We start from the raw sequence: 14,706 nt of genomic DNA, 5'->3' as shown, positions 1-14,706 counted from the left end.
TTGCTAGGATTTTTACGATAAGGCCTTGCTAAGAAAGGCTATGGGATGTATTCCTTCCTTGCATCAGTACAGCTCCTATGCTAACTCCAGACACATCACATTTCACTATGAACTCTTTGGTTAAGTCTGGTAGAGCTAGAATAGGTGCTGTTGTTATTGCTGTTTTTAGTTTTTCAAAGGCTGTAGTGGCTTCATCCGTCCATCTAAAAGAGTCCTTTTTCAGCAAAGCAGTAAAAGGAGTAGTGATTTTGCCATAACCAGCGATGAAACGGCGATAATATTTGGTCAGCTCCAAGAATCTTCGCAATCCTGTGGTGGTAGTAGGGATCGGCCAAGTGGTCATACATACCACCTTTTGAGGATCCACCGCCACACCTTCCGCTGTGATGATGTGGCATAAATACTTCACTTGTGATTCTCCCCATAGGCACTTGGACTTCTTAATCTTCAACTAATTTTCCTTTAACAAATTCAGCACATCCTTCAAATGCCGCCAATGTCCATTTTAGTCCTACTATACACCAAAATATCATCAAAGAATACCAAAACATACATTCACAGTAGTGGCCAAAAAATATCTTTCATGAGGCCTTGAAAAATAGCTGGAGCATTAGTGAGACCAAAAGGCATCACTCGGAACTCGTAGTGCCCATCTAGAGTCTGAAATACAGTTTTGTGCACATCCGCCGAGTAAACTCTAATTTGATGATACCCACCGGCCCTCAAGTCAAGCTTATTGAATATGGTCGCCCCTGCAAGCTCGTCTAGTAGCTCCTCTATGATCAAAATGGGATACCGATGCTTGAAGATCATAGCGTTTAGTGTCCAGTAGTCGACATAAAAACGTCATGTCCCGTCTTTCTTTCGCACTAATAGTACAGGCGATAAGTAAAAGCTATGACTTGGTTGTATGAGACCTTCTTCCAACATATCGGCTTCCATCTTGGAGATAACTTTCTTTTGCATATGTAGATACCGATACGACCTCACGTTCATCGATACAGCCCCGGGCACAATCTCTATGCGATGGTCTGTTATTCGCCTTGGTGGCAGCTCCTTTGGTTCTTCAAATAGTCCAACAAATTTATCTAATAAATTAGACAATTCACTTATAATACTCAGACTCATTAGAGGCTCATCTCCTACTGGTCCTAACTGAAAAAGATAAGCCAAATCACTCGCACAAGGCAGCCCCACCATTAGCTACATCACTCGAATCGGCGGAGACCGAATGCCATTAAGCCACACATCTTTTTTCTTGCTTAAATTTTATTTACATGCTCCGAAAATCAAAAGTGACGGGTTCCAAGCTATGAAACCACTAAGTGCCAAGGATAATGTTTGCTGCACAGCGCCAATGGATACAAATCCATAATGATATTGTGTCTTTGCACTCGTATACCGACCCGGCAACACAAGCTCTCCACCCTAAGCTTCGTGCCGTCTCCAATAACAACGTCAAACCTCATGGTTGGTTTAACATCCAAGCTCAACTTTCTCACTAACCTCTCATTTAGATAATTGTGTGTACTCCCGGAATCAATGAGAATGTGTACATAATGCTTTCTAACGAATCCATCTACCCGTAATGTCTTCAACACGAACGTACTCGAATATGCATACATTGATATTTTAGCTTAATGTGTGTACTCCTCATGGTTATCCTCTGAACCATCGCTTAATGTGGCAGCAAAATCTTCATATGTTGCTGCCCCAAATTTGTGTGTAGTCCTCCTACAAAAGTCAGCCCAACCGGTAAATCTTCCACCATGACTAACCGATCTATACCAATGTAATGCTGTTCCTTGGAGGTGAAAGCTTGCCATATGAAACTTTACGTCCTCTACTGTCCATTGACAATCAAAGTATTGTTCCACTTAAAACACTCAATTTGTCGGATCACTACCATGGAATTTTGGGAAGTCCAAGCGTGCGGTTCTCCCTCGGATAGCATTGTCGGGTTCGTGAAAGATCCTTGGTTCAGGTTTGAACCTATGTGTTTGTTGATCTCCTTCTCTGAATCCTCGAGCTTGCCCATCACCATCTCCAAAAAGATCGATATCATCCTTTAAGTGCCAATCCTTTTCATCAACGAAGCGCACCGATGTTAATTGCCTCTCGGGTTCCACCATCGTCGGTCTTAGATTGTGTATCGGAGGTGGGGGATGATGTGTAGGAATAGGTAAAAGAGGATTATTAACACTAACATGTTGCACTTGGACCTGTGGGGTATTGGTTCGATGTAGTCCCACCGCTGGTCCTTCTTGAGGCACCGATCTTCGTCGAAGAGATGACGAAGCTGATCGGTTCATAACATATTTTTTTAAAGCATTATGATAATTCTGCATTGCGTCAACCCTATGCAGCAATGTTTGGAACATGCCTCTAAGTTCATCAGCTAAGACCATGTTCACATCCATGGACATTCGTTGACTCGGTCCTGCCGTGGTCGCTCCAAAAGAATCGGCTTCACGGTTAGGGTTATCGTGGATTGAGTCTTCCTTCGTTAGTGTGTTCTCCATTAATCTCCTTGCTGATGACATCTTCCTTGCTTCCACCATTAATGGAGGTCTGAGGTTCACCTGGTTCTGATACCAACGATAGGTTACGAAACGATTCCTTCAAAATCTAAATTTATTGTGGGAAACAGTTTGCACAATCAAGGAAAAATATTCACCAAATATTCTTCTATAGTCAAAAAATTATAAAACCAAGTGGGATGAATCCATAACTCCCTAATCTACGTGTTTTGTATTTATGCCCTTCGTAGATTTGAACCAAAACTGGGATGAAAATATGATATGGTGAGGAGGATGGTGGTGGTGACAGGTGGAGTGGATGTTAGTATTATGGATGATAATGAGATGAGGATCGATGGTTGATGTTGTTTAAGGGATAAAGACTAAGCGGAAAAAGTGGTCGAGATTCCAAATAAGAGGGAGGACTCGACAGATGAAGAGGATTAGAAGTTAGGAGAGACCTTGCCAACGGTAGAGGTGGGTAGGTTGGTGAAGATGGAGGAGGGAGATTAGGGTAGAGAGAAGATAGAGAGGTAAAAAATCAATATTCCAATAGCATAATGATTTTGGCTGCCATCCGTAATTTTATAGAGGCTAGCCAATAAACCAAAATAAGAATTATTAACCCTAATTCTAGTGGACTCTCGCCGATCGCGTTCAAACATGCCTAATCGAATTCAAATGCACAAAACGCATTTTTAATCGATGCGAACGTGATGCAGATGTTCGAATGCATATTTCGCGTTATCTATTTTTACAAACTTGATGCAGGCGTTCACAAAGGCGTTTAAATGCGCTCCCAATCGCGTTCGAACGTGACCTATAAAAAAATTATTTTAATAAAAATAAATAAATAATATAATAAGAAAAGACTCTAAGTGTATCAGACTCAAGGTACGAAACCAAGTAATTGGGCTAGAATGTTAGACTCGAGCTCCCAAGTCGACTCATCCGTTAGTCGCCCTAACCACTACACAAAAATTTTAGTCTCCAATCTAGTCCCATGTCTTTTCCTTCGCCTTCCTAAGACCCAGACTGGTTCAGGTAGATTGGCCTTGGCTACTTGATGTGGTCCGATGTGGACCTTAAGCACAAAGACATGAATACGCGAGTCTGTGGGCATGGCCAATCTATAAGTTGTTGGGTCAATACGTTGCTCAACTTGGTAGGGCTGAAAAAAATCTGAATCCTAACTTTTGATTCAAGACTAGCCATAGGGTGCTATGACAGTAGAGTTGAGCCCAAACATAGACTAGATCTCCAACCTCAAATCCCTCTTTTCTTCCTTTGTCATGAGCTTGTTTCATCCAATCTTGGGCTATAGCAACGTGGGTCTTCAATTTCCTCAATGTCACATATCGATCCGCCAATTCTAAGTCCACTTTAGTTTGATCCACCATCACCACCAGGTCATAGGAGCGTAGGACGGGTGGGGCACGATCATATACCACCTCAAATGGACTCATGCTAATGCTAGAGTGATGAACCATGTTATAGGACCACTCAACCCAAGGGAGAAATTTCACTCAATCGTGTGGCTGATCTGCAACATAACACCTTAAGTATTGATCGAGGCATCGATTCACCACCTCAGTTTGGGGGTGATATGCAGAGCTAAGGCTGAGCCAAGTTCTTTGGAGTTTGAACAACTCAGACCAAAACTTGCTCACAAAAATTCAATTCTGATCGGATATAATAGATCGCAGCATTCCATTGAGTCGGGCCATGTCACGCACATAAATTTCTGCAACCTTCTTCACTAAAAATTGATGTGAGAGCAAAACAAAGTGCGCATACTTGTTGAATCGGTCTACCACCTCTAGCAATCCCTTCACGAAATCTATGGACACGTCTTCCTAAATTTGCTCTAGAATAGCAAGTGGAATCATCACCCCTGGCGGTTCTAGCAGCTCAAATTTTGCTTGTTGACAATTTAGCATTATCGCACGTAATTCTTGACATCTGCCATCATGGTAGGCCATGTGTAGTTTTGAGACAACCTTTTGAAGGTGCGAAACACCCCTTCATGACCTATAGTGGGAAGATCATGGAAGTGGCCAATCATTTGCCGTTGAAGTCCTTCTACCGTTGAAATCCCTTGGAATTGCCCGCACGCAAGGATGAGTCCATCGCATACCTCATGCTCCATGTGGCTACTTGGGTGCTTATCCAGGTCTTCTATAATTTTCTTGGCTTCTGGATCTGTGGCACAAGCCCTTAGCAACTCTGTAAACCAAGGGAACACCGGTGAAGAAAATGAAGCCAACTCACCCGAGTCCGTCGCACTCGATTGGCATGAAAGGGCATTGGCAGCCCGATTCTTCGATCCTTTCTTGTAAACAAGATCATAATCATATCCAAGAAGCTTGGTCACCCATTTTACTATGTTGGAGTGTGCACTCGTTGGCTCATGAAGTATAGTAAGCTTCGTTGTTCAGTGTGTATAGTGAAATGTCCGCCGATCAAGTATGGTCTCCAACGGTTGACGGCATGCAAGATTGTGAGCATCTCCCACTCGTATGTAGATAATTGTTGGTATCTTCTAGATAAGGCCTTGCTTAGGTACACTAAGGGTCAGCCATCTTGCATCAACACCACTCTAGTGCCATCGTCGGACACGTCGCATTCCAGCACAAAGGTTTTGCTAAAATTGGGCAATGCAAGTATTGGGCAATGCAAGTATTGGGGCAGTAGTCATGGCAGATTTAAGCTCTTCAAAAGCCTTTGTCGCCTTGTTCGTCCATAGGAAACTCCCCATACATAGTAGAGATGTCAAGGGAGCAGCAATCTTGTTGTAGTGAGTGACAAATCGCTGGTAATATCCCATGAGCCCTAAGAACCCATGTAACTATCTGATGGTATACGGTACCCAAAAAGGTCGGCTACGGAATAATTCTTTCAAGATCTGAATTTATTACAGAAAATAGTCTGTGCAACTGTGGAAAAATATTCGTCAAATATTCTTCTGTAGTTAAAAAATTACGAAACCAAGTGGTTTAGATTTGTAACTTCCTTATCTACAACTTTTGTATTTACATCCTTCATAGATTTGAACTGAAACTGGGACGAAAATACGGAATAATATGGGTGATGGTGGTGATGATGGGTGGAGTGGATGTTAGGGCTATGGATGGGCATGGAGATAAAGGTGGATGGTGGATGCGATTAAGGGATATAGACGAGGGTGAAGAAGTGGTCGAGATCCCAAAGAAGAGAGGTGGCTCGACAGTCAAGGGAGATTAAAAGTTGGGAAAAACCTTGCCAACGGTAGATGTGGAAGGTTGGTGAAGAGGGAGGAGGGAGAGAGTCTAGAGAGAAGATAGGAGGTAAAATATCAATAATCCAATTCCATAATGAATTTGGCTACCATCCACATATTTATAAAGGCTAGCCAACAAGTCCTAAAATAATAAGTAACCCTAATTCTAGAGGATTCCTATTGATTGCGTTCGGCGTGTTTTAAACGTAGAAAAGACATTTTCTGTATGTGCAAACGCGATGCAGGTGTTTGAACTCGTTCGACCACGTTTGAACGCACTTTTTGCATCCTCTATATTTGCGAACCTGATATAGGCGTTCGCAAGGGTGTTTGAACACGATCCCTACTACATTCGAACGCAACCTACAGAAATTTTATTTTAATAAAAATAAACAACTAATACAATAAGAAAAGATCTTAACTAAGTGTATCAACCAACCATGCTTTCCCTACCTTGCCCTCAAGGTGAAAAGTCGAGAAAACACACCAAAATGTTAGTCTCCAACTCCCATGTCACCTTATCGGATGGCTTGCCAAGCCATTTAACTAGAATCTCCATCTCTAATCTGGTACCATGTCGTCGATGGCGTCTAGCAAGTACACGAACTGGCTTCACAATCTCTGTCTCCTCCAATGGCTCCGGTAAAACTGGTCCGATGATCTCATGATCTCCAATCTGTTTCCTCAGCAATAAAACATGGAAGATAGGATGCACTCTCGACCTCTCTGATAGCTCCAAATGATATGCAACCGGACCAATACGCTCTAACACTCGAAACAGACCGAAGTAGCGATATGCTAACTTCTAGTTTCATATCGGATGCAAGGTCACTTGTTGATACAGTTGCACCCTCACAAACACCCAATTACCGATGTCGAACTCTTGCTCTCTATAGCTGCGATCATAAACTTGCTTTATGCGGTTTTGAGCAAGTTTAAGATGGGCACGTAACCTCCTCAATGTGGCATCTCCATCCATCAAAGCTAAGTCCACCTCTATCTGATCTACAGATGCCACTGGATCATAAACGCGTAACGTCGAAACCGTGCATCCATACACCACCTCAAATGGAGTCATGCCAATGTTGCTATGGTATGCGGTGTTGTAAGACCACTCCGCCCATGATAAGAGCTCTAACCATCATCTCAGCATCTCTCCAATAAAGCACCTCAAGTACTACTCAATGCCTCAATAAACAACCTAAGTTTGACCGTTCGTCTGTGGATTGTATGCCGAACTGAAGTTCAATCAAGTCCCCTGCAATCTGTAAAACTCTGTCCGAAAGTCGCTCATAAATACACGATTACAATCCGAGACAATCGTGTGTGGCATGCCATGTAACCGAACAACATCTCTAATAAAAATTTCAGCCACCGACTTGGCAAAAAACGGTTATGACAATGCCGAAAGGTGTGCATACTTGCTCAATCTGTCAACCACCACAAAAATAACGGAATAACCACGTATTAGCGAAAGACCCTCTATAAAATTCATAGAAATGTCTTTCCAAACACGGTCCGGTATAGATAAAGGCTGTAGTAATTTGGCCGATTTCATTGTAATTGCTTTAGCCATTTGACAGACTTCGCAAGCACGAACAAAACTCCGCACATCCTGCCTTAATCCTAGCCACGTACAACTCTGAGATATCCTCCTATAAGTCCTCAAGACACCCTCATGACCAGTCTCTGGAGTTTGGTGGAAGTGCTCTAATAATTTCTGCCACAATCCATCATTTGTGGGCACTTGATTCATCCGCGGTCCAACAGCAAACCGCCTCGATTCTCCAACTCTGGATGGCGCTCTGGATCATCCATCACCTCCTACAACAATCTCAAAATATCTGGGTCAAATGTACATGCATGCCTCATCTCATCAAGGAAGGAAAAGGTAGAAAAAGAAAAGGCAGCAAGCTCGGTGGTATTGGGTTGGCACGATAATGCATCCGCTGCTCTATTTTCCGTTCCTTTCTTATATTGTATTTCATAATCATACCCCAATAATTTTGTGACCTATCACTACTTTGTCGGAGTGTGTATACGCTGTCCCATAAAGTATAGAATGCTCCTTTAATTGGTTCAGATAATGAATCGTCTACCGATCAAATAATGCCTCTACTTTGTCACCGCATGCAGAATTGCCAATATCTCTTTCTCATAAGTCGATAATTGCTGAGATTTTTATAATAAAACCTTACTAAGAAAGGTAATGGGACGTCCTCCTTGCATTAGTATAGCTCATATGCCAACTCCCGACACATTACATTCCACAATGAACTCTTGATAAAGTCCGGTAGCCGGTAGCGCTAGAACGGGCGTCATCGTCATTGCTATTTTTAATTTTTTAAAGGCTATAGAGGCTTCATCCGTCTATCTAAAAGAGTATTTCTTCAACTATGAAGTGAGAGGAGCAGCGATCTTACCATATCCGACGATGAATCGACGATAATATCCGGTCAGCCCCAAAAGTCCTCGCAATCCGGTAGTGATAGCAAGAATAGGCCAAGCGGTCATGCATGTTACCTTTTGAGGATCTGCCGCTATACCTTCCGTTGAGATGATGTGGCCTAAATACTGTAACAACCCAACCTTAAAAAAAAAATTTGGGCACGACGTAGCTGGCCACACTGTGGCCGGCCTCGTGCCCATGCAAGCTGCATGAGTAGCTTGCGTAGTGGGGCGCCACGCGTCCACTGCCACTGCCGCAGCCAACCGACTGCAACCAGCTGGCCGCGGCGGGCCCCAGCGTCGCCGCTACCCCTCCTCCACCGCCTTCTCTCTCTCTTTAAATCTCTCTCTCTATCTATCTATCTCTCTCTCGGTCACTCTCTCACTCTATTATCTATCTACTCTCTCGCACTCCTTCCTCTCCTCGTTGCAGACGTCGGCCCGCCGCCACCTTCCCGAAGTCGTCGCCGCCGCTGGTGAGAAGCTCTTCCTCTCTCTCTCTCTCTCTCTCTCTCTCTCTCTCTCTCTCTGCCCGAGCTCGAGCTCGGGCTCGGGCTCGTCGGAGCCGAGCCACCGACGAGAGGCCGGCTGCTGGCTGGCCAGCAGCGGTCGGTGCCCTCCCTGCCGGCCCAGGTCCGCACCTCCCTCCTCTTTCTTCCCTTCTTCTCTTCTCTTCTTCTTCTTCCTTCTTTTCTTCTTCTTCTTCCTCAGCTGCTTCTTCTCTTCTTATTTTTCTACCAGTACTGGGCTTGGCCCAGCACTGTAGCAGGCCAATGCTGGGCCAAGCCCAGCACTAGTACTAGTGATCCATTATCCTTTTTAATTTTATTATTTATTTATTTAGGTATTTCTATCTTAATTAATACAAATAGATTTAGACATTATTTATTTTAATTATAATACATATTCATCATTATGATTATTATTAATTAAAGTTTATTGATGATTAATTAGGTTATAAACTATTACACATAGATATAGGTAATACTTATATTTATTTATTTATTTACTTATATTTATATTAGATTAATAGATAGATTAGTAATTTATAATTATTAGATTTATATTCTAATATTCTTATGATATACATTTTAAGTAATTCTATTAATTTATTATATATTGTTATTTTTGTAACAAATAAAATACCAAGCTTATGTATTTATTTATTATTTTATAAAGTAATCTTTAATTAATCAAGATATAATTATAGTTAGGTTTTCATCTATTTTTTTATTCTTATTTTTATTTTTATCTGTAATTAAAAATCTAGCTAGTAATAAAGATAAGTAGAAATTCTAAAACCTTTTAAATAATATATGTGAACGGATTTAATCAGATAAACGGCTAACATCATACTAATTAAATAATTTCAGATCCCGACCCCCTCTGTTCAGGATCCCGTGGATTGAGCTATCGAGGCTTGATCATTGTCGTAGCAACGTGAACGAGTGGTTGTTTGGTATTTGCAGTGGTGGTGAGTAGTCTTATCCCCTAGACACCTTTCTCAAATTAGGATATATTATATATTATGTATATGCATGTTTTGGCCTCTAGTATGACTATATGACTTTATATAGAGATGATTTCAGTCAAGTATATTTTATCATGCATTTGATTAGGCTAATCTGAAATATGAGTACATTGGTGATATATAGAGATGATTGGAGATGATTATACTGTTATGGTTTTATGTCAGGATGATCTCTATCATAAGTATACATGTGTTAGACTAGTAGGAGTATGTATGTGTTAGATACATGGTTGGAGTCGGTATTGCATCATTTTTCTCTTGACTTTTTCAGCACCTAAATTCGTAAGTTGCATAATCTGTTACAGTACTGGATATATACATATGATCTATCATGTATAGAAAATTATGACAATAGTTGTGTATATGATGTGATGTGATGGCTAGAATGGTATTTGGTCCGGACTGGTATTAGACATACTCTTAGCGTATGGCAGAGTATGGTGATGGTTGATAGTTATACTCTTAGCGTATGATAGGGTATAATTATCATTGATATACCTTTAGCGCATGGTAGGGTATGATTTATCTACAGAGATACCCTTAGCATATGGCAGGGTATTATTTCTATAGAGATACTCTTAACGTATGACAGGGTATGCTCTGAGCTTGTGACATGATGTGTATCGAGTTTGGGGCCGGGTACCGTAGTCTAGCATGGTGGATGATATTCAGAGTTGAGATGGATGATTGTGATAGTGAAAGATCTATGAATTATATCTGGCTCTGATATATATAATTATCTAGTGGTTGGCATGCATCATGCATCATCATTGACGTGACTAGTATTATTGGATCATAATACATGATATGGTGTTATATTCAGTGATGTTATATGGTAATTTCATTATGTTATATATTTTTGGTTGAGGATATAATATGGTCATTCATATATAAGTTGTTGAGGATACATATATAAATGCTCATATATGGCATCATGCTGCTTTCTTATTCATATTATTCAGTACATGATTTACTCGCTGTTTGGCATCACTAATTCGGGGTAAGGTCTATTCACTGAGCCTTTTGCTCATGACTCTCTTTTTATTTCTTTTCTAACCCCCCAGATATTATGATACGTGATAGCGACTTGAGATATCCTAATGAGATATTTTAAAGCAAGGATGAGGTGAACAATAGACGTGAAGCGGTATTGAAGATAGTTTAACCAGACATTAAGTTGTATCGTTGTTTGTTATATTTGTACCTTATTGTATCAGATGATGATTTGTATAGTATATGTCAGATTATAGAGCACTCGTGTATCAGTTGTTTAGTTGTATCTTGATGGTTTGTTGTGGCCTGTGTGGGTCCTACTAGATTAGGTAATGGTCTCGTGTATATTATTGTGAACTTGGATATTCAGATATTAACAAGTTTATTTAGTTGATTAATATAATTTATTTGGTGTTGGATTATGTGAGTATGCATATATTAGTATGTATTATTTGATAATGTCATGATTACATGTGTATAGGAGTGTATCTGTGTGTGATAGGCCCCGCCCGACCTGTCGCGTGCGCCGCGGGTGGGCATGCACGTGCCCGTGCCGGGCGGGGGCGTTACAAATACTCTACTTGTGGTACTCCCCATAAGCACTTGGACTTTTTGATATCAATTGGTTTTGTTTCAACAAATTCAACACGTCCTCCAAATGTCGTTAATGCTTCAATTTAATCTCACTATACACAAAAATATCGTTAAAAAATACCAAGACATACCTTTGCAAGAGAAGCCGAAATATATCATATATGAGGCCTTGAAAGGTAGCTGGAGCATTGCTAAGACCAAAAGGCATCACTCGAAACTCGTAATGCCCATCAGGAGTTCAAAATGCAGTTTTGTGCACATCTGTCGGGTGAACTCTAATTTGATGATACACAGCTCTCAAGTCAAGCTTGTTGAATATAGTCGCCCCTATAAGCTCGTCTAGTAGCTCCTCTATAACCGGAATAGGATACCGGTCCTTGACGGTAGTAGCATTTAGTACCTGATGATCGACACAAAAATGCCATGTCCCATCCTTTTTCACACCAATAGCACGGGGGATAAATATGAGTTATGACTTAGTTGTACGCGGCCTTGCTCTAACATCTCAGCTACCATCTTGGAGATAACTTATTTTTGCATATATGGATACCAATATGGCCTCACGTTTGCCGGTGCAGCCCCAGGTACAATTCAATGGTAGAAGCTGAACTTGTTTGAAGCTCATCTCCTACTAGTTCTAACTGAAGAAGTAAGCCAAATCATATGCATAAGGCAGCCCCACCATAGGCTGCATCATAGAAATCGGCGAAGATTGAATGTCATCAATCCGCACATTTTTGTTTCCTTGTTTAAATTTCATCCACATGCTCCGAAAATAAAAAATGACGGGTCCCAAGCTTTATAACCACTGAGTGCCTAAGACAATGTCCGCTCCTCGCAACGCCAACGGATACAAGTCCATAATGATGTCGTGTCCTTGTACCTGTATACCGACCCGACGACACAAGCTCTCTGCCTTAAGCTTCATGCCGTCTCCAATAGCAATGTCAAATCCCGTGATCGATTCGGCATCCAAACCTAATCTCCTCACTAACCTCTCGTCTAGAAAGTTGTGTGCACTCCCTAAATTGATGAGGATATGCACACAATGCTTTTTAATGAGTCCGTCTACCCGTAACATCCTCGGCACGGAAGTACCCGAATATGCATACATCGATATTTCAGCTTGAATGTCTTCCTCCGCACCCTCCTCATGGTCCTCCTCTTGACACTCTCCATCATCAACAACCTCATCATTCTCCTTGAGACCATCAATGAGCATCACACTCCTGATCAGTTTAGAACATAGATGACCAGGGATGAAACGTTCATCACATTGAAAGCAAAGGCCATTTGCTCTTCGCTCCTCTACCTAGGTAGGTGTGAGAGTCCGAACGAGGGTCTTATGCCTCCTCTAACATCAGAAGGTCTCAAAGATAGTTGTGGTCTAGTACTCACAGCCGCTGTTTTTGAACCCGTAGAATTTTCAGCCGGCGTTCTAGGTGCAAACCACCAATTTCGGTTGCCCTAATTGATTTTCGCTGCCATCTTTAGAGTCTTATATTTTTGCTCCATCCTCATGGCCTTCTCAAAGGCCTCCTCAAGAGTGGTTGGAAAAAGAGCACGAACATCCGCCTGTATCTCCTCTCGCAGCTCTGAAATAAATGTGCTTATCAATGTCGGTTCAGGCCAAGGAGGCTCACAACGACTACTAACTCTTTTAAACTCAGCTTGGTACTCCAATATGGTCATCCTCTGAACCATCTTGCTTTATGTGGCAGCAAAATCTTTATATGCCGCTGTCCTAAATCTGCGTGTAATCCTCCTACAAAAGTCAGCCCATCCTGTAAATCCTCCACCACGAATAACTGATCTATACCAATACAATGCCGTTCCTTGGAGGTAAAAGCTTGCCATTTGGACTTTTGCGTCCTCCATTGTCCTTTGACAATCAAAGTATTGTTCAACTTGAAACTCCCAATCCATTGGATCATCGCCTTGGAATTTTAGGAAGTCTAAGAGTGTGGTTCTCCTACGAATAGCATTATTGGGTTCGTGAAAGATCCGTGGTTCGGGTTTGAACCTTTGTGCATATTGATCACCTTCTTTAAATCCTCGAGCACGTCTATCACCATCTCCAAATGGATCAACCTCATCCTCAAAGTGCCAATCCTCCTCATCGATGAAGCGCACCGATGCGACACACCTTTCGAGTTCCACCACCGCTAGTCTTGGGTTTTGCAATAGAGGTGGAGGATGATGTGTACGCATAGATAAGAGGGGATCATTGATACTAACATGTCGCACCTGGACCTGTGGGGTATCGAATCAGTGTGGTTTCACCGTTGGTCCTTCTTGAGGTATCGATTTTCATCGAGGAGATGATGAGGCCGATCGGTTCATGACATATTCCTTTAGATCATTGTGATCCTTTTGTATTGCATCAACTCTATGTAGCAATATTTGGAACATAACCCTAAGTTCATCTGCCAAACCTATATTCACACCCATAGACGTTGGTTGACTCAGTCCTACCGTAGTCGCTCTAAAGGAATCTACCACACGGTTAGGATTATTGTGGGTTAAGTCTTCCCTTATCGGTGTGCTCTCCATTAGTCTCCTTGTTGATGTCATCTTTCTTGTTTCCACCATTAGTGGAGGTCTGAGGTTCACCTAGCTCTGATACTAAATTGATGGTATACGGTACCAAAATTGATGGTATATCGGCCATCCTGACCTACTTCATGGCAGCTACCTTATTCCCAAAAGGTCTTTTAAACGAAATCACATCTGAAATAAAGAGCTTCTAGTGGTCGCATGGCAAAGACTCAAAGACTTTCCACCTAAGAAGATGGGACCTTTTATGCGGCCCTACTTTGCTAGGTGGCTTAGGCTTCAGAAGATTGGACCTAATCAACAAAAGCCTCATACTTAAACTTACATGGAGACTCCTATCTAATCCTAACACTCTATGGGCGCAAACGCTCAAAGCCTAATACTTCCCCTACTGCTCATTCTGGGAAGCAAAGAAAGTGCAACGCTATTCTTGGTCCTGGTCTGCCATCATCAGCCTGAGAGTCGAGTTTAGGAAAAATGTCATATGGATTGTTGGTAGAGGTGACTCCATCCACCCCAGGATAGACCCTTGGCTCCCTCTTCTTGATTGTTAGCTTCATCCCGCCTTTCCCTGGGAGCTTACTGTCAAAGATCTTCTTATCGGTAGACAATGGAATCTGTCTCTAATCAATGACCTTTTCACTCTTGAGGAATCTATTCTTATCAGCAGAATAAACCCTAATGGTAGCTCCAGGGATAAAGAGGACACGCTCATCTAGAAACCAATGACGAAAGGTAACTTTACTGTTAAATCAGCCTACTATTCTCTCTCCAATGGGAGCTGGCAAAGCTCCTCATCTTCGACC

This window comes from Typha angustifolia, chromosome 15 (assembly GCF_048772165.1).
Source record: "Typha angustifolia cultivar Huaian chromosome 15, ASM4877216v1, whole genome shotgun sequence".
Classification (NCBI taxonomy): Eukaryota; Viridiplantae; Streptophyta; class Magnoliopsida; order Poales; family Typhaceae; genus Typha; species Typha angustifolia.
This window is presented reverse-complemented; position numbering follows the sequence as displayed.